This window comes from Tachysurus fulvidraco, chromosome 1 (genome assembly GCF_022655615.1).
Source record: "Tachysurus fulvidraco isolate hzauxx_2018 chromosome 1, HZAU_PFXX_2.0, whole genome shotgun sequence".
Taxonomy (NCBI): Eukaryota; Metazoa; Chordata; class Actinopteri; order Siluriformes; family Bagridae; genus Tachysurus; species Tachysurus fulvidraco.
The window spans coordinates 40,619,268-40,643,452 of record NC_062518.1 but is presented as its reverse complement, the minus strand read 5'-3'; the positions used below and the strand labels follow the sequence as shown (position 1 = coordinate 40,643,452).

The window sequence follows — 24,185 nt, the reverse complement described above, 5'->3', positions numbered from 1 at the left end:
GTCTCAAATCCTGAGAGCAGACATGGGAACAGAAAATAGAGTTATTAGGGATGTTTAAAGGCACTTGCTGGAGAATGAAGCTTCATCTATAGCAAAAGTACAGAACCAAAGAATTGAGAGCTGGTGGTGTATTCTTAGAAAAGAATGTGTGGAATTATGGCTTGAATATTTTCACCAGATTAAAGATGAAGGCTACTTCGATAGTAGCTTTCTGGACAAGAACCTTGTGTTATTCTGTTTCCTGGGTTTTATCCAGGAAAATATTGAACACACACAGTGCATTTTTAAATACATTTACATTTTTAAATACACATCATTTTGTTTATTTGATAGGGTTTACAAGGCCCATGCAAGAGAGAGAGATAATACACAATACTATTTATGGCTTTTACAAGAAGAGCTGGATTCGACCAAAGACACGTGGAACAGCCACCTGATTCGTCCATTAAGAAATAGCCTTGTAACCCATGGTCGGCCGGATGTCATGTACACCCTTTGACAAGTGACACCTGTGACACCTAAGACTGTGACACCTGTGAAGATGTATCCATCGCTCTGATGAGGATATTTTCACCCTGTGTTCACACATCATGGCACAACATCAGCTTCGTATTCCCAAGGAAAGGTTTACAGCACTTAATCTGTATCTTGCACTAAAGACAAGAGCTTACTACAGTGTTAAACATAGTGAGATAACAACATGTTAAGCTATTAGCACTAAAAAGTTGTTACAGACAGTTTAACAGACAGTTCTTTCATTAAATTATTATTATTAGAGTTCCATTCATTTCACAGATGTAGATATGTCTTAAATGTTATTGATGAAGTCTTGTATACTTCATATGCATATTTTAATAAAAGGAGACAGCTTTCTTTTTGATTCATTTTCTTTATTTTTGTAAACTGTAGTCAGTTGAATAGTATTAATTAATAAACTCTAACATACAACATACAAACATACAACGTACATTTAAACTGAATGTGAATCTGTATGCTCTTTGTAACACATATATCACATTGTAACACTGCTGTAAGAACATCTGAGCTTTTATAAAACATTATCTTGTGCAGGATAAAACGTCTATGTCAGGAAACTGTTTGAGAATAGAGACTGTGAATGATACAAAGAAACAGTCATATCCTGCTGCACATACTGTCTGACCACCTAGGATAAACACAGACAGATATAGATAAATGCATGTCTAATTAAGGAATATAACAGACCTATTCTTTGATATTATTGGCATCCTTACCTTTACACAATATCCATCACCCATATGTTTGCATCAAGGTTGTTTATGAACTCCTCTGCAAGCTCAGGGTATGAAGTATAATTGCTTGGAACTTCTAACACACATCCACAGGTGTGGGACTGGGGAGATCTTGTGAAGGAAGTTTGTGGCTGCACAAATCGGACATGAATAAACCTTGCAACAAGAAGGTCAGCTCCTACCAAGAAAAAATGTATTAACAATTTCAAATGTATACATACAATTTAACAGTGCACAACAGCAAAAATGCATAACAGATTATTAAAGTATATGATTTTACAGTTGTATGTAATATAAAACTATATATTTAATAAATATAATGAAAGAAACAAAACACCTGTGCAGAAACGCAGAAATTTCCTGAACCAAACATCACTACAGTGCTTGATGATCCTCTTTAGATAATCCATGACCTGGCATTCTCTGTTATTAAGTGTTTCATGTTGTAATATGGGTATAACCGTTCTTGCTTTTGAAGTAAAGCTCAATAAAGATCAATTCATTTAGTCCCCCTGGAGGTAGTTTCAGTTTTTCAACACCGGACTCCAACATTCTGCTATGTAAGCTGGATCTTGCACAATTTCTTTGTGTGCAACATCAAGTAATATCTGCTTGGCATTTTTCTCGGTGATAAGAATTTTCACATCATGAGCTTCCAAGAATTCAACCCATTCTTCTAGTTCAGAGACAGATGTAAAGTCTCTCATTGCTTCTTCAACAAGCTGCTTTTCCTCTTGTGAAACTATCTCCAGAAATGCTGTTAAGAGCTCATCCTCATCAATGTTAAGTCTAAGACAATGACACAGAAAAGGCTTGGCCAGTACAATGGGAAATTATTTGAACAGTGTTATAACCAAGAACCATCACTTTAGCTACATTTTCCCATTCATCTTTCCTTGTCATGGGTACTTTGTGTGTTTCCTGATGTACATTTCATGATAAATGTACCCCAATACTCACTCTGTATGTGATGTACTTCTCCTTTCTCTGTGCTACCATTAGGACCATCTCAATTTCTCTAAGACAATCATTGACAGATACTAAGTCATCTGTAAAAGCTGCATTAAGATCTTGGAAAATGTTTCCCCTGTGAAGTCTTAACTTTGTGGTTTGTAACTGGTCTAGCACTATTTCAGTGGGTTCCATTGATACACTGTAAAAAATTTCCGGGATTTCACAAGATGTAACAGTAATATTTCACAGTAGCTTATATTATTAGCATTTCACAGACATTAACTGTGATATTTCACAATATAGTACAGTGTTGAGACTTTTATTGTGAAAATAATGCCATCGGCGAAATCACAGGACGCGGCTGTGAGATTCCTCCCGCGCTGGCGCTATCTTTGAGTTCTCTCATCTCTGCGGATTCTGTGGTAAGTTTTAAAATGTCCAAATTCGTCAATTAAATGACTGATTTTTTTAAAAAAAATATATGTGATAGTGCATGAAGTATCAGCCAAATTTCGTTAGTTGTAGGTTTTGTTGTCGCGCTGTTAGTGAACACACTCGTGTAGGTTGGACCGCGGAATAGAAATGAACAGACGTTGGTAGTGTTAAGTGTACTGTGAGACCATAGTTTAAGCCTTATTTAAATAATAAAAAAAACATTATCTGTTAACTTAAGCTTTTCTTGGTGCTTACAACGTTCTCTCTTTCTTTACTGTACAGTATGTTCTTCCCACAGCATCTTTTTGGGGTAAGTTAACCACTGGGGAATAAAGTTGTGAGGTAACATTATTCTGTGGCCTGAATGTATATAAATTAGACATTATGGCTGTTATTATCAGCTAGAAAAAAATGAACGTTATATGTTTGGTTTCGGTGAAACCAGGTTGTAGTGTCGTGGAGTAGGGCAAAAGTCAATTTATTTCAAACTAGTGCCTTTAGCTGTGTGTGAGAGGTACAGTACAGAGCAGCCGCTGTCTGTCTCGTCAAATAAAAAATGAAGTACGCATATGTCAATGTTTGAACATTGAACAATGTTTGGAAAAAAAAGAGAGATTAATAATTAGATTGTCTTGTCACAGAAAAATTTCACTGCCAAATGTTTTTTTTTTTTATTCCACTGACAAATGTGCAGTTTTCTCACTGTTAGACAAAGCTAAACTCTAGTGCTTGCAAGTACATGAACGTTAGCCTACTGTGATTTTTAGCCGAACGTAATTTATATGTTTATAATGATCGGCTTTTAATCATCTTATTTGTATTTATGAGCAGTAGTGGGGTGGTGAGCTTTTTAACTAAGTCACACACATCGTTCATTTTAGGGTTGACACCCTAGTTGTCTTGTCCCTTAGTTTTATACTTTAATTAATGTGTTTAAGATGTGCCGCAATAAGCTGATCCATACACTTTATGTGCATCATGTTACTTTATAACTTTTTGTGCAGTATAAAAGCAGTAGTGGCAGTTTCCAAATGCTATGAACATATCTTTTCACTTCATTGTTTTGTAATGTGCAATGTAGTACAGTAACGGCTGTAAGAAAGGTTATAAAAAAAACTGTTAGTGTATAAGGATGTAAATGGCCTTTCTTCCTGTAAATGGTCTAATAAATACCGTACCGAGGTCATCATACTGAAATACTATTGTACCGTGAATTTTTGATACTGTAACGTGCCATATAAAGATGCAACTTGACACATTGCAAATTATGAAAGTCAGAATGTAAAAATGACAAAACTGAAGCAAATAATTTACAGTGTAGAGTGTCATCAAGCATACCGCCTTCTAAAACTGCATATCCAAATTGAATTTCTTCAATCAACTGAAATTGAGCTATGTATAGGGCTGGGCGATTTGAACATTTTAACTCGATTACGATTAATGAACGATTATTTTATGTTTATTTTTTTTGCCCTCATAGTTCACTGACAAGTTTTGTTTAGTAAATACGCCCACATATAACAAGTGAGAGATTTTTGAATGAAGGGTGCATTACTTGATTTTAAAATAATTGAAGGAAACGCACACTATCTATTATCTATGATTATTTATTGAACATCAATGTTGAACAACTGAAATTAAAGCACACATTGCCTAAAACGAACAGTCGCTTTGTTTTTATAAAAAAAAGTAAAAATAAATAACTTGCACTTTTGGAAACAAAATAAATAATTTTCAATGTGTTTCATATTCATGTCGAGCATGGAGAGCTCACATGTCGGCGGAATGACATAACGTAACGGAGCAGGGTCACGTGACTACACACGTGGTAGTGTTTTTAATGGGAAAGTAATTGAAATAATCGACCTGGAAAAATTTGATCGATTATAGGTTCTGAATGTTGATTTCGATTACTTTTCGATTAATTGCCCAGCCCTAGCTATGTATTGCATTCATAGTGCCTGGTTCTATCAACACTACACTATTGTCTGACAAAAAAAGGTGAATCAGCAATGGGACTGTTGTCCTCAGTTATGACAACAAGTTCTTCCTCACATTCACATGCCTCAGCAGAGGTAGAAGGACCTTGTTCAACTGCAAATTCATCTACTGTGTTAATGCTTGTACTTGGAGTTGTGTCTATTCTCTTGCAAGATAGATACAGTCTCAGCATTTTTACCTTCCTCAATTCATATTGTTCACCTAATGTTGTCAGTGGATGTAATTCTTCTTCTGTGAAGTCTCTCAATTTCAATTCAAATTCAGTTATATCTCCTAGCTTATTTTTCCCATTTGGAAAGAACAGCTCCTTGCCACACTCTAACAGTTCTGCCATGGTAGCACTCTTCAAAGCTTTTAAATGTCTGGTTCCACCACCACGCTTTTCGTTGATCTGAACAAAGGAGCCACGAATCTCTTCAAACAGTCCCAATTGGTAACTTCGCACTGTTTTTTGGGGCATTTGAATTTCTACTGAGCTTTTCTGTTGCTTTAGAAAATGTAGTGCTATTTCCTTCTAATGCAGCTACTTCTCTTCTGTCTTATTGCTATCAAGTCTCCAAATCTGGGGACATGTCTGGGGACATCTGGGGATCTGACATACTATTGACTGCATTGCAGTCAATCTAAAAGAAAGAGGAAAAAATAACTTAATTTTTAATTTTTGCAAGATAATCAGCCAGCAAAAGCTTTATATATGTTTTAAAGGGTTAATGACCCTCATGTTTAAAACCTGTAATTGACTTTCTTCTGTGGAACACAAAAGAAGATATTTTAAGAAATAATATTTAAGTAATATTTTAATCAGATGCTACTTTCATTCGTGCATTTAAAAGTAGCATGCAATTTTAAATAGTTATGCAATTTTATATAATTATTTAAAGACTTATTTGGTTAATATGTTATTATTAAATAACTATATACAATTGTATTCAGCCAAAGAATCTGCACATTATTTGTATTGTATTTGTTTTTACCTTCTCCTCTTGAAAAGTTGACACAGTAAGGTCATCCAACTCTCTATCATATTTATAGAAAATAAAGGAAATTGTCCATTTAAAAAAAATTAAGTTTAAACACATTGCATTTGGAGCTGTTGTCGCGCTTGTGGACTACAGATGTCTGAAATGAGGGAGGGGAGGGCGACAAATCCCGTGGGTACGGATTGCAAAACCGTGGGTACTGATTGCGAAAGCTTGCGCACGGTTTATGAATTTGTGGGTACGGATTACAATAACTGAGGTTATGGTTTACAAATCTGAGAGCATGGATTGTTAACTTGTGAGTACGGTTTATTCATCCGTGAGTACGGTTTATAAACTGAGGGGACGAATTACAAAACCGTGATCACGGATTTGCGGGTCTTGTTTTCTTTTCTCTAAGGTGTGACCAGACGGGCATCGTACCGTACAATACAGACGAGCGAAGGCTAGAGCTGCGTGTGTGTGTTTCTTCAACCTTCTCCCGTTACTTTTCCCCTTTTTAAGGTAGTTACCACTCATAAAGCAATGTAGATCTTAACACCATGTTAATAATACACTTCATTATGGTATTGTGGTTTTATATGAGTAAAAGAGATGTTTTGCATTGTTTAAAAAGTTCTGTGTTAATTGAGAAGATGTGCAGCTTTATGCTAGCAGCCGGAAACCGGCTCCGTCGTGTCCAAGTCCCACAATACACGAGTGTTTACTGTGTCGCTGGTGTATAAGCAGTGGGGTAGTCTAGATTTTTGTAGTGGGTACACTGTGATTTTTTTTTCCCCCTCCCAGCCTCATACGCACCCATCCTAGAGTGACACCCCATAGGCACCACCACACTCACTAATGCATAAAATATGCATCGACATGCAATTTAGAGTATTATTAAAGACCGCTTATGTGTTATCAACATTCCAATTTATTATAAGCAACAAAAGACAGTCAGCTGCTAAAACCTGTGCTCCAGGTCCCGTATTCATTTAACATTTAAGGCTAAATGTAGCCCTTAAAGGTAAAGTTCACCCAAAAATGAAAATTGTGTTATTTCCTCACCCTCAATTTGTTCCAAAAGTTTCTTTCTTCTGTTTAACACAAAAGATGATATTTTGAAAAATGTTGGTAATCAGACAGTTAGCAGCACCCATTAACTTTCACAGTAGGAAAAAATATGTGCTGTGTTGTGTTAAACAGAAGAAAGAAACACATACAGTTTTGGAACAAATTGAGGAAATTGTGTGTGTTTCTTCAACCTTCTCCCAGGCCGTTACTTTTTCCCTTTTTAAGGGTACAACATGTGCACGTGCATGTGCACGTGTGTTTGTGTTTGTTTTTCAGAAACAATCACTAAAACACTACCTGTACTCAATAAAATTAGTTTATAACAAAGCAGAATTAATCAGGAACAAGTCCAATAACTTAATCGTGGCTTCCTGCACTTTGACCTCTGCCTTGAATTAGGATGAAGTTTGAGCTTATTAAAAAATACAGGAGTTCACTCACCTGTTTCCTGTCTCATCAAAAATGGATAGATATAACACACAGACAACAACATTCAGAGCATTTGACCATGAAACAATATATTTGCTCCCTTAGAGAACGTTTATAACTTACATCTCATTTCAGGCCCTGGACTAACAACTCTAACTGTAAAACTGATGATCTGTAAAAACACACACAGCACACCAAGTTTTTTTTCTGTTCACTTACATCAGGGCTGTCAAGTGTCACACATTCAGAGTGACAGTCACACATTTGGGTCTTTTGCCATGCTCTCCCTCCACACATTGTTTTCCTCACGCAGAAAAACGTTTTGACTATTTATCATATATGTAATATCCCACAGCGCTGTGTCTATGGAACCAGGCAGGAATCAAGCGCGTCTCATTTCTTAGTCGAGCCTGACACTTATCAGCCAATCAAAAAAAGAGGCTACACAATAGCCAATCAGAAAATAGCACTATCTGGGTAAGAGTTAACGCAACAACCAATGAAAAAAATCATATACAGTAGAGAGGGTATTTTCGTTGGTCGGTTTTAACAAAACCTCAACACAAAACAGCTTGTCTCTGGTTCGGCTTGAGCCGAACTGTTTTAAATGGGAGCAACATTACAAATGATAAAGAAGTCCAAAAAGGCAACAAACACTTACACTAAACAACACCAGTCATAATCTCTCTCTATCTCTCTCTCTCTCACACACACACACACACACACACACACACACACACGGTTAAACTGCGGTCAGTGATCCTTACCAAACACAACAATTATTGTGGGGGGTGGGGGGTGGAAGGGTTTGAGATGTCACGCTTGCCTGCCTTCAAAACTTGAGAGCCCTGACTTACTTATTTGCCGTTATTAATGTTTTCAATGCTAAGACTTTTTAGTCCCTTGTACAGAAACCACAACAGCTCTCTCTCTCTCTCTCTCTCTCTCTCTCTCTCTCTCTCTCTCTCTCTCTCTCTCTCTCTCTCTCTCTCTCTGCACTTCCTCTTTCACCATTTTTCGACTCCTCTGTATTTGTCTAGGTGGAGATTCTCTCTCTCTCTCTCTCTGTCAGTCAGTCATCAGTTGGACATGATGGAGCTCCGTCCACTCTGTGTGATGTTCTGTGAGTAAATGTTTTCTGTGAGTCTTCATTAGTGGTGAATTAATATTTGTTTTAACCAAATGAGTGTTTGAACAAACCTAATTTCATCTTCTGTGTGATTTTTTAATTTCTCTATAGCTAAGGTCTGATATTTAATTTAGTGTTAAATTAAATTCAGCTTTTTGTGGTATGTTTAGGTTTGAGCCAAGGGATTTTATTTGTAAAATACTAAATAGTCATTAAACTCTGTTTTCAGTAATTGTATCCTGGTGTCTCTCACATGGGCAGAACATTACAGCTGATTATTTTAACTGCTGTTATACTTTCATACACTGTATTTGTTTAGGATTTTAAAATGTGTACTTTATTCTACATTTCTTTGGAGATCTTTTCTGCACTCTGTAAAGAGAAGAAAGTTAATCTTGTAGATGTACAATGTGGGAGGAGACTGTGGCAAGCAAAGAGGAAATCAAGTGTCACTTTCTAAATGAATGATATTTATATTAATAGCCATGGCACTGGGTTTAACAACAGAACAGATTGGATGCTGATTTTAATATATCTGTTTGTGGTTTAAGCAAACAGGAATCAAACAGTACAAGAATTAATACAATAATCTACAGTAAACCTCCTTCATAGTGGGCCACATCACACCACATCACACCACACTGCTGTTCATTATTTTATCATCATCATAATAACTGCACACCAACAAGTGTTTTAGCTCTAAATGAACCTTAACTAATGTCTGTTTCTCTCTCTACCTTTAGTGCTGACTGAACTCATCCTCTGTACACAAACAGGTGCTTTAGGTAAGTTTCATTTATTAACCTTTTTTTTATTAAAATGATTTTAATAACAAGTGACACATGTAGTGTTAAACTGAGACCAGTGGAATATAATGAATCTTTCTGATGTGACAAAAGCCCTATTCGGACGGGACTAGTTTTCCAAACGACGTTTGAGTTAGAATTTTTTTCAGCCAACATCTGAAAATTCATGTATGGATTCGGACGGGACATCCTGTGTTTATTACGGAGGTAGGAGAGTCTGTGTTTTATATGTGGGTGTTGCATAAGAGCACATGTCCAGGACGCGTAAAATGTATTTTGAAATTAAGTAAATTAACATTTATGCACTTTAAAAATGTAAAAATCCTAACTTGTTAAGTGTTTAAAAATGTTATACACGTTATAATAATATTAAAATTAATAAAAAAAATGTAAAAAAATTTTAACATCATGCGGTTACTTCTTATAAACCCACTGGAATAAATACGTTTTTATATAATTTTCACGTGATGTAATTGACTATAGAAATGAAAGTACTCTTACCAGAAACTGATATTACAGTAATCAGTCTTAATTTACGTGATTTGGCTCTTCTTGTTGATTTCATTTTTTTATTTCTTCGCAGGGTAGCAAACATATTTACATCCATTATTGGTGTGCAGAAAGCAGAAACTGTGCACTAGGGTTAGCAGAATACCGGTGCACTAGGGTTAATACGGTAGTTCACGTTGACCAAAACAGACAAGAAAACGCGTGTTGGAAAAAACTTTTTTGGCAATCACAGACATTCGCATTCAGACAGATTAGATTTCTCAGAGGAGCACCGATTTTGATGGAAAACAGTAGGTAATTTGCTCTGGAATTTTGACATGGCACATTCGGACGGGATCAAAATCACAAAGTACGTCTGTGAAACTGAAATTTCTCTAACGAACCCCTGTAAATCTAGTCCCATCCTAATAGGGCTAAAGACTCAGTGATGTTGTGAGGGTGGGGCTTCGGGGGTCTAAGCCCCTCATGTACTGTAAAAAGTCCCTGGTCTTTTGAGGACTGAAAATGTTTTACACCACAAATAAAGTACAAGATTTACAAGTGCAATAAACCCGTATGTCCGTTAGAACTTATTTTACACGTTCATTCCGCTATGCGCTGTTTTTAAACTTAGTTGACAGAACAGTTCCTATTCTAGTCAGCAGGTGGCGCTGTTAGTATACGGCCATTGGTCAGTCATCATTCATTCGTTTAGTCAGTAAAAGTCGGCCAAGAGACCTCGTCCCGATTCACCTTTCAGCCCAAGTACAACACCATCCACATCACCCAAACCGCCGTGCTGCACTGAGGTAAGCGACATTTTGTTGTCAATCGAAAATAAACTCACTGGACTTGATACCAGGATTGCATTGCACTCATAGAAGTCATACACAAGGAATTCCAGGAATTGCCGTACAGCTTAGAATTCAGCCAAGAACAGATAGACACTCTCACTAAAGAAAATAACAAGCACTTACCATTCAACTCACTTCTGTTGTCGCTGAAAACAAAATCATGAAAGAAAACATTTTGGACTTGCAATCGCGCAGCATGAGGAACAATTTAGTTTTCACAGGCATCCCGGAGCAAACTCCAGACGACCCCGAAAAATCAGTAAAGGATTTCATGATAAAACAACTCAAATTACCAGCGGAAACAGTACAGAGCATCACCTTTCAACAAGTTCACCGTATAAGATCTAAAAACAATAACAACCGACCACGATCATCGCAAAATTCGAACACTATAAACACAAAGAACTGGTTCAGAGGCAAGGCAAACAACTCAAAGGCACAAACTATGGACTCAATGATCAATATCCAAAGGTAATTCTCGAATGCCGGAAACAACTCTTCCCAATTCGAAAACAGAAAATAGATGAAGGAAAAAAGGCAGTCATTACAGTGGACAAATTATACATAAATGGACAACTATATCGCGATAAAGACATTACTCTCTGGCTTTTCTGAACACTCCTTTTTTTTAATTTATTTGAAAGGGACAATGCACATCAATCAACATTTTTTGCTTACACTCAAAATGTAAATGTGCCAGAATTAGCCGAAGAGCTATTTTTCATCTGCAGTCCCTTGGCAGGTCAACACAATATCATAGTACAAAAATTAAATACATGAAAAACACAAAACAAATTAAAACACTAGATAGATAGTAATAAATACAATACAAAAATGGGCAGTACCAAAAATAAAATAAGTTAACTATTGATGATTGCAATTTTAAGTGTTTTTAATCCATTTCTTGAGTTTGAATTTAAATGATGAATAGCTGGTGCTCTTTCTGAGTTCAGTAGGGAGACAATTCCAATAATTTGAGGCCCGTACTGAAAAAACTGTTTGACCGAACTTACTTTTCCTATACTGTATAACACAGTCTCCCCTGGTAGCTGATCTGTTTGCCTTATCACTGTTATTCCTCAGTTTTATAAATTCACGCAGTGGTGGGGGTGCAAGCCCATGTAAAATTTTAAAAATGAGACAGGCATCTTGATAATGTAAGAAATTGTTAAAATTGAATAAATTGTATTTAGTAACAATATTACAGTGGTGATGACTGATAGGTTTTTGATCTAATATTTTTAAGGTTTGCTTATAAAGGGTCTCAATTGGTTTTAGAGTTGTCATATTTGCTTGGGACCATTTTGTGAAACAGTATAATATGTGAGAAAAAATCATGGCATGCATAAATAATTTGGCTGCCTCTATTGTTATATATGGCCTAATGTGTCTAAAGTTGGCCATATTATATCTGATGATATTAGCCACTTTTTTACATGCTTTTTAAAAGTTAAATTAGAGTCCAAAGTAATACCGAGGTATTTAAAATTGGACACTTCCATGATTTTTCCTCCTTCTATAAAAACATCTGCCTGCAGTACATTTGTGGACCTCTTAGAAAAGAACATACAGACTCTTTTGTTAATGTTAAGATGCAGATCTGAGATTTTTAGCCAGGCAGAAACATGCACCAATGCTTTGGTTAGTTCAGTTGCTGCCTGTTGTTTGGTCTTAGTATGCAAATAAATAACAGTATCATCTGCATACATTTGTATATTAACAGATTGACAAACTGAAGGCAAGTCATTAATATACAGGCTAAACAAAATAGGGCCCAATACTGACCCCTGGGTTACACCAATATTACAGTCCAGGTATGAAGAATAAGAATTACCAATATGTACGCACTGTTTCCTGTTAGTTAAATATGACTCCATCCATTTCATAGCCTCATCTGAGAAATTATAAGAAGATAATTTTGATAATAGTGTCTGGTGGTTCACAGTGTCGAAAGCCTTCTTAAGGTCCAAGAACACTGCACCAACTATACCACCCTTATCTAATTTTAACTTGATATTTTCAAGGAGGAAACAGTTTGCTGTCTCTGTAGAGTGGTTTGTACAGAATCCAAATTGCATTGGGTGTAAAGGTTTGTGGCCCAAGTTTAGATAGTTTTTAAGCTGTTCAGCTACCCATTTTTCTGTCACCTTGGATACTACTGATAAAATACTAATGGGTCTATAATTTGACACCATTGTTTTATCACCAGACTTATAAATCGGAGATACAACTGCTATTTTCCAAAAGCTTGGAAAAATACTTTGCCTAACTGATAGATTGATCAGATGTGCAATTGGACACATCACTTCACTTTCATTCCTGAGTCAATAACTGCCATAATCACTAAAACATGTCATCTATCACTTTTGTAACCTGGAACGTTCGTGGATTTGGTTCTCAGACAAAGAAGGTCAAAGTTTTTAATCATTTGAATAAACTACAAGCTGACATATGTCTCCTGCAAGAAATGCATCTATCGGAATCAGATTATAACAAAATTAAATAATCAAATTACAGTCATTTATTCTCGGCTCACTACAACACAAAACAAAGAGGAGTATGCATTCTAATAAATAAAAAAAATCTCTTTTGTAACACCACTAATACAGACCCTGAAGGACGTTTCATTATTATAAACATCATTAATCTTGCCTGGTCACAATTGGCAACTTGTATGGCCCAAACACAGATAACCCATCCTTTTTCCAGACCTTTTTCTCTTCAATTTCAAATTTTTCTAATTGTCCAGTTATAATTGCAGGTGATTTCAATACAGTTCTAGATCCAACAATAGATATATGTAATAGTTTAGGCAATAAACACATTTGGAAATCTGCAGAAACCATAAAACAGTTCATGAGTGATTTTGGTCTTGGCGATAGTTGGCGTCTACAGCATCCTAATAGTAAAGAATACTCATTTTTCTCACCAGTACACCACTCATATTCCCGCATTGACTTCTTTCTTACCAGTAATTCTATCATATCAAATATTTCTGAATCAAAGATTCGTCCAATAGCCATCAGTGATCATGCCCCGGTAACATTAAAATGGAACACAACTAGTCAACATAAACCCACTACCAGATGGCGATTTAACATATCTCTTCTGAAAGATCATGATTTTGGCAGTTATTTCAAAAGAGAGTGGGCATGTTTTCTAGTGATGAATGACTCGCCGGAAACATCTCCATCTCTTTTGTGGGAAACAGGAAAAGCAGTACTAAGAGGAAAAATAATTTCATTTTCAGTTTACATAAAAAGGAAAGAAAAGGATGAGCAAGTAGAATTGGAGCAAAAAATTAAACAACCAGAAGACATTAACATAAATAACCCAACAGAAAAAACTCAGGATTCAAAAAATATAAAATAAGAAAATATAAACTCAAATTGAACGAATTAATCAATAAACATACACAATTCCTAATTCATAGGTTACGACAAGAAAACTTCCATCATAATAACAAATCTGGTAAATATTTGTCAAATCAAATCAAACAAAATAAGGAAAAAGCTACAATACCAGGGATTGTAGACACAGCAGGGAAATCCACCAACTCACCAGAAGAAGTAATTCAAATCTTTCAAAACTTTTACAGTGAATTATATTCCTCCAATAATGACTCAGATCAGAAAGACATTGACTCATTCCTATACAATATCAACCTACCTCAACTCAGTAAACATCAAATAAATACTCTTGAATCTCCCTTATCAGAATATGAACTTTTTAATGCCCTCAAACTCATGCCAAACAACAAAGCACCAGGCCCTGCTGGATTCCCTGCTGAGTTTTACAAACACTTTTTACACTTTTGGTCCATTTTATCACCACTTTTTATCTGTATGATTACTGAATCAAAACAAAAATCAAAACTCCCAGATACTATGAACACCGCCACAATTTCACTCCTTCTTAAACCAAATAAAGACCCAACATTACCATCAAGTTATTGCCCGATTTCCCTAATTAATGTAGACATTAAAATCAACGCTAAAGCACTAGCTCATAGAATAGAAAAAGTCACACCATCTATAATCCATTCAGATCAAACCGGTTTCATCAAAGGTAGACTTTCATCCAACAACACACGTAGACTTTTTAACTTGATGCATTATTCATCAACTCAAAAAACCAAAACCATCATAGTTACTCTCGATGCAGAAAAAGCTTTTGACAGGGTCAATTGGAAATTCCTGTTTTCCACATTAGAGAGGTTTGGTTTTGGGGAGTCATTCATTAATTGGATCAAAATTCTGTATACATCACCTTCAGCCACTGTCATCATCAATGGACTAACATCACATATCTTCACGCTGCAACGGGGGACTAGACAAGGATGCCCACTCTCCCCTTCATTATTTACCATTTTCATTGAACCATTAGCAGCAGCTATCCGTCAAAACGGCTACATTAAAGGAATTCAAACACTAAACATGCACCACAAAATTAGTCTTTATGCTGATGATATATTACTATATTTACAAGACCCCTCATCATCATTACAAGAAGCGATTAAACTCGTTGATTCATTCTCAATTATCTCTCAATACTCCATAAACTGGAGTAAATCAGCCTTACTTTCATTACATTCTAACAGTTTGGATGTGACATCCCAGACATCACCTATTCCTTTGTGCACTAACTATATCACATACTTGGGCATTAATGTTTCCCCCATGCTGTCAGAGCTGTTAGGACTCAATTTTACTCCATTACTTAAAACAATAAATGATGACCTTCACCACTGGATGAATTTACCACTATCCATTATGGGCAGAATATCAGTAATTAAAATGACTATACTCCCTAAATTAAACTATTTATTTACAATGACTCCAGCACTACCCACCCTCACCTGGTTTAAATCACTAGATTCAATCGTCACTAAATTCTATTGGAAAAATAAGACTCCAAGAATTAAATTGACTACACTACAGAAACCAAAAACACAAGGAGGACTGGAAGCACCACATTTCTACCACTACTTTTTGGCCAATCAGCTCCAAAACATATACAAATGGATTCATCCTAACCCATCAGAAAGCACATGGCTAGATGTTGAACAGTCAATTTGTAAAGAGATTAACATTTCAGAATTACCTTTCTATAGTCAGGCAATCAAAAAGCACCACTGTTTTAAATCACCAACAATAGCCACAGCTCTGACAGCCTGGTGGAAATTTCATCAAATCACAAACACCCCTCTTGCATCATCTAAATACACCCCGATCTGGAATAACCCAGATTTTATAGTTAATAAGAAGCCACTCAACTTACGCACATGGGTAGATAAGGGCATCACACAACTTCAACACATACTCCTTAATAACAACTTGGCACCATTTTCCCACTTGGTCCAGAAATACGGCATTGGGAGTAATTGTTTTTTGGAATCTTTAAAAATCTGAATCATCTATTAAATCAAAAATTGACACTCAGAGATTTAATCTAGACCTTTTGCCTCCAATTTCAGAACTAATTAATATAACCTCCCCCCAAAAAAATTACTCTCCAAAATATATAAAATAATATCCAAATCAGACAACACATTAAGCCTACCCAATGCTAAATGGGAATCAGACTTATCTATTGGAAATCGAGGAACGCCATACACATTACAACTTGGAAAAATTTACTAATAGAGTACATCTCCATGGAAAACTTGTCTACCTCGACTCAAAATAATAGATCAGAATTACACCCGTCTTGGTTATCTGACCTTCTTTGTCTGAAGCCATCCATCAATAATCACATCAATAATCACACATGATTGGGAGGAGGGGGGGTCAGGAAGAGGCAGCAACACAGACTAATAAATATAAATTAAATACTTATAATATTATATTTAAAACTCTCTCTCCCTCTCTCTCTCTCTTTCTCTCTTTCCCTTTTTCGCTGCTTCTGGAACCTGGTTGGCTGTGGCATACTAGTCCCTGCCTTGTGCAGTTCTGATTAGTCGTGGGTGGGTGTGATGGGCTTGTCTCTGGCTGGCCCAGCACTTGTCTCGCTGTTTTAATGCATCATATATTAGATGAGCTGCACACACATTCATTTGGAGCATAATAAAAAAAAGAAAAAAAAAATACATAGGGTAAGTGTGGCGTGGGCATAGTGGTCTGGGCTTTGCACTGGGCTGGTTCCATGCTACACGCCATGCTTTTTTAATGCATTATACACTAGTTGACAAACATATCATGAGTATAACAATGAAAGCAGCCATATTTATTCCATAAAAAACAAAAAAACAAAACAAAACATATACACACACACAAACAGGATAAACGTGGCATGTGCGGGACGGCTGGGGATGGGTATGGATTTTGTGACCATGGATCCCGCAGCAACTCACCTTGATAGCCCGTTGTAATATGACGCCGGCATTGGTATATACTATGCCATGGCCATTAGGGTTAACAGCGGCAGCTTTATAATACATTATCATTAATAGTTGTATCAATATTACCGTTATTATTATTATTATTATTATTATTATTATTATTATTGCTATTATAACTACTACTATTATCATTACTATTAATCGCTGTATCAGCATTATTATTGCTATTACTACTACTAGTTCTATTGGTCCTCTTTCTGATCCTAAAAAACAACAACAAAAAAAGTAAAAGTCGGTGAGGTAATAATAATGCAAATGTTCTGCCAAATTGAACACTTTTAATGTCAGTTTGTAAGTTTGTACACAGCAAAAAGTCCAGTGTTAAATTAACTCTCTCAGAGTTTATTTCAACACTTTTTCAGAGTTTATATAGCTCCACACTCCCTGGAGTTAAATTAACACTTTCTAAATAGTTAAATATTTAACACTATGCCGGAGTTCCTAATTTGATGACACTAAAATAACACTAAAAGGAATATCAAAAAACTGTTGTGAGTTGCATGTTTTAGGTGGTTAAAATTAGTTTCCTTCTTAAAAGATCTACAAAATAATGTTAAATAAACTACAGCACTAAATAATTCCATAAACCTTTTTTTTTATTTTTAAAGTTCAATTAAAACATTACAAAAGAAGGTATGATATACAAACTTTCATTGATAACACTGTATGAACTTTGAATATCAAATGGCTTATAAAATTCAATCTCTGACATTTTTATAATACACCTTTCATCACTTCGTAGTACTCTGAATGCATGAAGATGCTCATCAGATAAATGGCATGCCAACAGATAAATGTGACTGTCAACCAAAAGTACATCACTTATTTGACAGAAGACTGGCATTTCATCTTCTATTGCACTGCACACCACAAGTCCAGCTCTGTATTCTACACCATCTACTTTAACCCAACTGGTTGAGAAAACATCTTTCGATAGGAACATTTCAAGCAGTTGAGCATTCTGATCTTCTATGGAAAATTATTTAATTGGCCCAAACTCATTATGTTTGAGGGTAAAGGTTTCCCAATGGTAAGCAATGGCCATCTGATACTTTTTAGCTAAGGACTTCATTATGTTTTTGAAATTTTTAAAGAAATCTTTGAACATTTTATGTTTCGATTCAAATCTCATTGACCACATATATAATAAGGGGCCAATTTTCCTTATAGAAGAAGGGTAATGAATCATGTAGTGATGCTTGGGAAGCAAATTTTTTTGTGGATACAAGTTCTTAAATAGTTTGTGGTGGTCAGCAATCAAGTGCTTCAAATACACTGTCAAGCCTGAAGTGAGACAAGGTGAAAACACTATGTTCATTATTTGAAGTAACATAAGCAACAAACTCCAGTTCTTGTGTCCTGGAGGAACAATGTCTCCTAACAAAAGTGGCAGATTTTTCACAAGACATGATGTCTGGATGGAATTTAAATCAATGCTATTACCAGCACTCTCCAAAATAACCTTTGTGGGGCGATTTTTACGTTCTAAAAATCCATAATCAAAAGAATAAATCCTAGAAAGTAAATCCTCTTCAGATATAAAGTTTTGTGTGAGATGACCAAAAAACAATTTCATTTCGTATTGAGCCACACCTTCAAGGAGGTCATGCATTATATCGAAGGAGTAGTTATTGGTAACATGAAAATACTTCAGTGTATTAATTGTGGAATTTTTTTTAAAACCATACAGTGACCTCAATTGTGGGTTTTCCTGGAGAGACTTGCAATGCATTTCAAAGATTTCTTTTCCACGAAGGACCACCTTAGGATCATCCTCACTGTATACTGTTTGAGAATCATTCTTTTCAATTAAACAAAGGCGACAGAAATGATGGCTACTAAATGACTCATTAAAACCAAGAATCTAGTGCATCCCTAGATTATCACCAGTGATTTTTGTGATGGTGCCATATATCTGCTCATCTGAGAATGGAAGACTTAATCCCTGGCTTTCAAGTATCTTAATATCATTTATCAACGGTTCCAGTACAACATCAAAACTGTACTTGCTTAAATCTTGTGCGTGAAAAAGTGCTAACAAATGAATGTTCATAAGAACCTAATTAAATTTTGGGGGCAAATTTCTTACAATAAAATAAAGACAGCCAATTTTGTGGATACAACGTTTGGAGCCAAGGGAGTTTGCTGTTTCAAAATCATCATAGTATATTTGGATTTGTAATGCATGTCTCTTTGTTGTAAATAAAGGATGGGATTTAAAATAACTTCCATCTCTAAAATCTGTAAAAAGTTCAGACTCTGATCTATAATCTTTCCTTAGGAGATCACAAATTTCTGGATTTCTGCACATGAATTTCAATGTTTCTAAAATTGGCACATATATAAAAGAATCATTCACTGGTACTTGGTCATAAGTGCCAGATTTCTGATTCAACCTGTTGTCATACCGCACACCTAGTTTTATCTCAATGGGCTCTACAACTCCCCATTTTTCTTTAAAGTGTGTATTCCGTTTCCATTCGGTATTCATATTTGTGAATGGGTTTTCTAACTTTTCAAATGATTCATTTACAGTTTTGCAGGGGTCATTTGTAGGCAAAGCAGAGAGTATGTTATGCTTTGTTTGTGAGTGAAGCTCATCTGTTAGCTCCTCTAAATCTCCCACAATTGAGGACACCAAACTGTTTGGAATCCCACTTGCTTGTATTTTGGCCACTATGGATTCACACAATTCTTTAGTTGAATTTTTAGTAAGCCCTAAATCATTGTTCTCTGATATAGCACTGGAAAAAGGAGATAAATGCGAAATCAACTGTTGATTGTCTGGGTGCTGTTTTTGACAAATAAAACAGATCAGCATTCTCTCAATATCATATTGCCCGACTAAGTTAAGGTTACTGTCTGGTTAAGCAGTCTGGCTCTCAAATCTCTAACCCTGGGAGACTCCTTCATTTTCCCTACATCAATGTTGTATGCAGTCGTTTGCAGGAATGTGTAAAAGTTTACAAGTGCACAATCATAGGATAAATTGAACACAAAATGTACCTTGAAAACTTTATCAAATGCTCCAAGGGAGCGGTTTGCCTGGCATGGGATGAGATGCTTATCCAGGGTGATGGAGAAGCTGTCAATCTTGCTTTTCTGTCGTCCAACAGCAAGGAGGTATGGATGCTGATGCTGGTTGCTGTTGAGGTGCTCCTCCAAACTGCAGCATGACTAAAGTTAAAATGAACATTTAATATTAGACACAATGTCCAGTTAGAGAGAACAACATTATAAAAGTGATTTTTCATACAACTCAGTGGCTAGTAAAATGTGAATGCATCTGAAGACTCGATTTTAATCTCCATGTTTGTGCAACCCACAACACAAAATTAAAATGTTGATACCTTATGAAAGATTACAAGTCTTTCAGCAGCATCACATGCACTGATTTTTGGAGACTTTTGTCCTCCTGGTGGTGGTGGAAGGAGATGTATCATTAAAAGAAGAGATGCCATTTTCTGGTCATAGACTGGAGACAATTCACATTAATTAATTAATGGAAAACTTAAAATGGAATACTTTAAAAATATAGAGCATTTTAAACCTGATGTGTTTATGAAGTCTTTAAGACTTTATATAGTTTACTTTTTTAATTTTTAAATTAATCTGGAACACATCCATCTCATAGGTTTTTTTGCTCATTTTAATGTGTCATCAAAACAAAACAGTAATTTTAACTGCAAATATACATAAAAACAAGTTCATCAAATACAACATACTTGTTTCATGGAGATAACTTCCTTCAGGACGTTCTTTCAGGACGTAACTTGCTTGGCCTCTTTAATGACATTTGGCCTGAAGAACGTGTCCCACTTCTGAAGCAGCCTGGATGATGTCTCAGCATCAAACAGGAGAGTGAAGTCTTGATCCACCTTTAAGAAAGAAGATATTAAACTGTAAATAATATTCTAAAATTGCATGCCTTTGAAAACATATTATCCCAAACATACCAGCCCTTTTGTATCTAGGAATCTTGGGAAGGTGGAGAGGATATCAGCAGTAGAGCCTGGATCTTTAACGAGCTTCTGGCGATGCTGAAAAGTCTCTCTCATCTTTTGGAATATTAGGGACTTGTCTGTGGTATGGTTGAGCAAAGACATAGCTTCTCTGCAAGCATCCCCATCAAGTTGCCCTTCAAAATTAGTAGCCCTTTGGCATTTTGGGCCTCCTGGAGAAACATCATGAGGGCTGTCTAGTGGCAAAGATCCTCGTCGAATCTGCCTGTGGACAGTTTTCATACGCCAAGCAATGTATCCTGTGTTGCTTGCAGCATCATAAAAGTGTTCCTTAAAAGAATCAAATTTCTGTGTCACAGATATAATACCATTGCAAGTTCAACATGAAACGGTCATGCAGAGAATGACTTACATAGCCTTTCTTGGAATATGGATCTCTCAGGGAAGGGAACAGCACCACTATGCCATGAGCATATATATATATATATATATATATATATATATGTATGTATATATATATATATATATATATATATATATATATATATATATATATATATATATATATATATATATTATCTTTTATATATATATATATATATATATATATATATATATATATTATATTATATATATTATCTTTATTTTATCATCATTTACATTTCTGGGTGAACATAAACTCAAGCTTTGTTCTAACCTGTTTTGCAGACAGTGCAGATGTTTCCTCTTTTCTTTGTCTCTTGTTAGGGACCTCATCTAAGATTATAGTTGATGCACCTGAACTAGTGTCAGAACTCTCAGACATGGAAGAGAAAGAGTCTGAAAATTCTAAAGAATGACAAAGTATTAAAATATTACAAATACTGTAATGACCAGCACAATAATCAGAAATATGAAATTTAGTCTGATTTATCATATTTATTTGCTTGATAACACTAGCCATCTTTCTAATTCAACAAAACTCACCATCATTTGAGAAAACAGTCAGCACCACATTGCCTTGTCCAACGAGGTCACTGAATATCTCTGCATCAACTTCTGTTCCTGTTGCATCCTTGTTTGTAACTGTTGCATCTGGTGGCAGGCAAAATCTCTCAATGACTGAAAAGAAAAAAAAAGATTTTTTTAAATTTATTTTTTAGTTGACAGCCTTTCTTTCACAACAAACGACTAAATACGAATATCTTTATGATGCAAGCAGAATGTAAATATGGATAATATTAAAAAAAAATTTCTTTCAATGTGTCCCCTTCTATAAAACATTAATGTTATATGATAAAGGCATGTACAGAAATGAGTCAACAACATGACAGCTTGGACAATACAAAGAATTTATCAGATTTTAGTCAAATTCTTATTTATTTTAATAGTGAAGAAAAAAACAACAACAACCTTTTAGATGAAATTGCATGAAGTCGAACCTCTCTTCAATGCAATCCAGCTTCACATACTTCTGCTATTCGTTGTACTTGACCTGGACCAACATTTTACCTAAAACGTTTGACATTGTAAATTGTTGTAAATGAAAGTATGTTGGCTGCACGTCATTTCGTTTCCCATTAACCAGATTAATATCACAATGTACAGATGTGCAATATTTACGTTGCAGACATAACAGAAAACTGCACCGTACTTTTTTCCTCCAGTGTCAAGTGTGTGCAGAGTAGGTGAGATGAACTGGGAAAGCAGGCAGTGGTATTTCCCGCAGAAAATTTGTTAGTTAAGGCGGTAGGGTTGGGAGGGGCCCGGTGCTTCTTGTGAGATAGACCACAGACTCTGTACTACATTTAACAATTATTAAAAACAGGCACGTGCAATCTAGCTAACAGGTGAAGAACTCAAACAACAAAATCACCACCTAACTGGCTAGTTATCCTCCAGACAGTGACGGACCACGTCTTTCTCTCATTTCGGCCGTGTGGCGGTGTGTGAAGCGCGTCCTCGCTATTCTCCAAGATGCAGCGGAATTTGTTTTTTTTTTTTTTTTGGATGACCTAGTTAAGGCGGTAGGGTTTCCCAGCTTAGGCGGGCTGCCCGAACTGCAAAGTGCTGCGGGAAACACTGTGTGTGTACGCTTGTAAGACTAATACTTTAAAAAAAATAAAAATAAAAAATACATATCTTCCGTAGCTAACTTAGCTAGGTGTACATTGAAAATGCCAGTCCTAGCAATAAATAAGGCTTTGTAAAAGATCATTCTCATTCATTTTATTAATTCGCTCCATCATTTTAATTAAATCGTGGCCACGCTGTAATAATTTGATTGCTTGATTTAGTTGAATCGTAACGAGTGAGCATTGTAAAACGTGGCGATGTACATAGGCCTATAGGTTTTGTTTATGCATTGGCTTGTGCAGTGCAGTGCTCCACGGCACGTAATATTGTACATGCTGTTATTGAATTAGCACCAATCATAAATGTTTGAGTATTATTTCATTTCATTTAACTTACCTTAACCAACGCGAGGATAATGGCGGGTGGCGTCTTCATGGATTTCATTAGCGACAATTGAAAATGAGTCCAATTACATCTCCATGAAGTTGGTTTAACACTGATGATCAACTCTGTGAAATGACTCCAACACCAAACACCATTTTACTCTGAATGTGTTAAAGTTACTCTTTGGGTGTTGAAATCAACTCTGAAATGTTTAACACCAAAATTTCAACTCTCCAGTTTTTGCTGTGTAGTTCTGCTAAAATTAAATAACCTTAATCCATTAAATGTATTTTACATCATAAATAAATTAATACACTTTTGTTATTTGGTTAGTTAGTTTAGGCCAGGGGTCGGCAACCTTAAACACTCAAAGAGCCATTTGGACCCGTTTCCCACAGAAAAAATACCACGGAGCCACAAAATTCTTTTGACATCTAAAATGAAGATAACACTGCAGATATCGTTTTTTACCTTTATGGAACGTGTAGAAAAAACTGTAGTGTGTTGCATTTATGAAATCAATGACCTGCTACCGAGTAAACGCAATTTTATTTCTGCAGGCAAACAAAAATATTTTGAACAGTTTGAACTGACCTTAAGAAAAAAGACGCTGGGTTGAAGTTTACTTTCAAATAAAATGTTTAATGTATAATTGAGTCCTTCGTAATCATGACCAGGGCTCTCAAGTTTTGAAGACAGGCAAGCGTGACATCTCCAACCCCTCGCTTTTTTCATTGGATGTTGCGTTAAATCTTTCCCAGATAGTGCTATTTTCTGATTGGCTATTGTGTAGCCTCTTTTTTAATTGGCTGATAAGTGTCAGGCTCGACTAAGAACTGAGACACGCTTGATTCCTTGGTTCCACAGAGACAGCAGTGCAGACTGATACATTTTGGGCGCTGCGGCTTATTAAATATATGATAGTCAAAAAGTTTTTCAACGTGAGAATATGATGTGCAGCGGGAGAGTGTGAGAAAAGACCG

General features: G+C 35.8%; 2 protein-coding genes and 2 long non-coding RNA genes across 5 annotated transcripts in view; 1 reads left to right on the top strand and 3 right to left on the bottom strand.

The window, feature by feature from the left end:
* The window catches only part of LOC113645368 (titin-like), a 1,056,738-nt gene that overhangs the window by 713,171 nt on the left and 319,382 nt on the right, over nt 1-24,185 (top strand). The window lies entirely within an intron of this gene.
* LOC113643804 (immunoglobulin superfamily member 1-like) overlaps nt 1-24,185 on the bottom strand; it is a 789,004-nt gene that overhangs the window by 522,421 nt on the left and 242,398 nt on the right. The window lies entirely within an intron of this gene.
* The window catches only part of LOC125145593, a 104,542-nt gene that overhangs the window by 5,444 nt on the left and 74,913 nt on the right, over nt 1-24,185 (bottom strand). The gene's annotated exons all lie outside the window — the stretch shown is intronic.
* LOC113645370 lies at nt 896-23,658 on the bottom strand. 2 transcript variants are annotated; one of them, XR_007143985.1, is made up of 9 exons: nt 22,156-23,657; nt 21,730-21,864; nt 21,461-21,591; nt 20,758-21,093; nt 20,527-20,679; nt 20,152-20,276; nt 19,808-19,978; nt 1,254-1,449; nt 897-1,165 (listed from the first exon to the last, which is right to left on the bottom strand). It is a non-coding gene; the product is annotated as an uncharacterized LOC113645370 (long non-coding RNA). The 2 variants fall into 2 exon arrangements; XR_007143986.1 differs by lacking the exon at nt 20,758-21,093 and having other exon boundaries at nt 896-1,165; nt 22,156-23,658.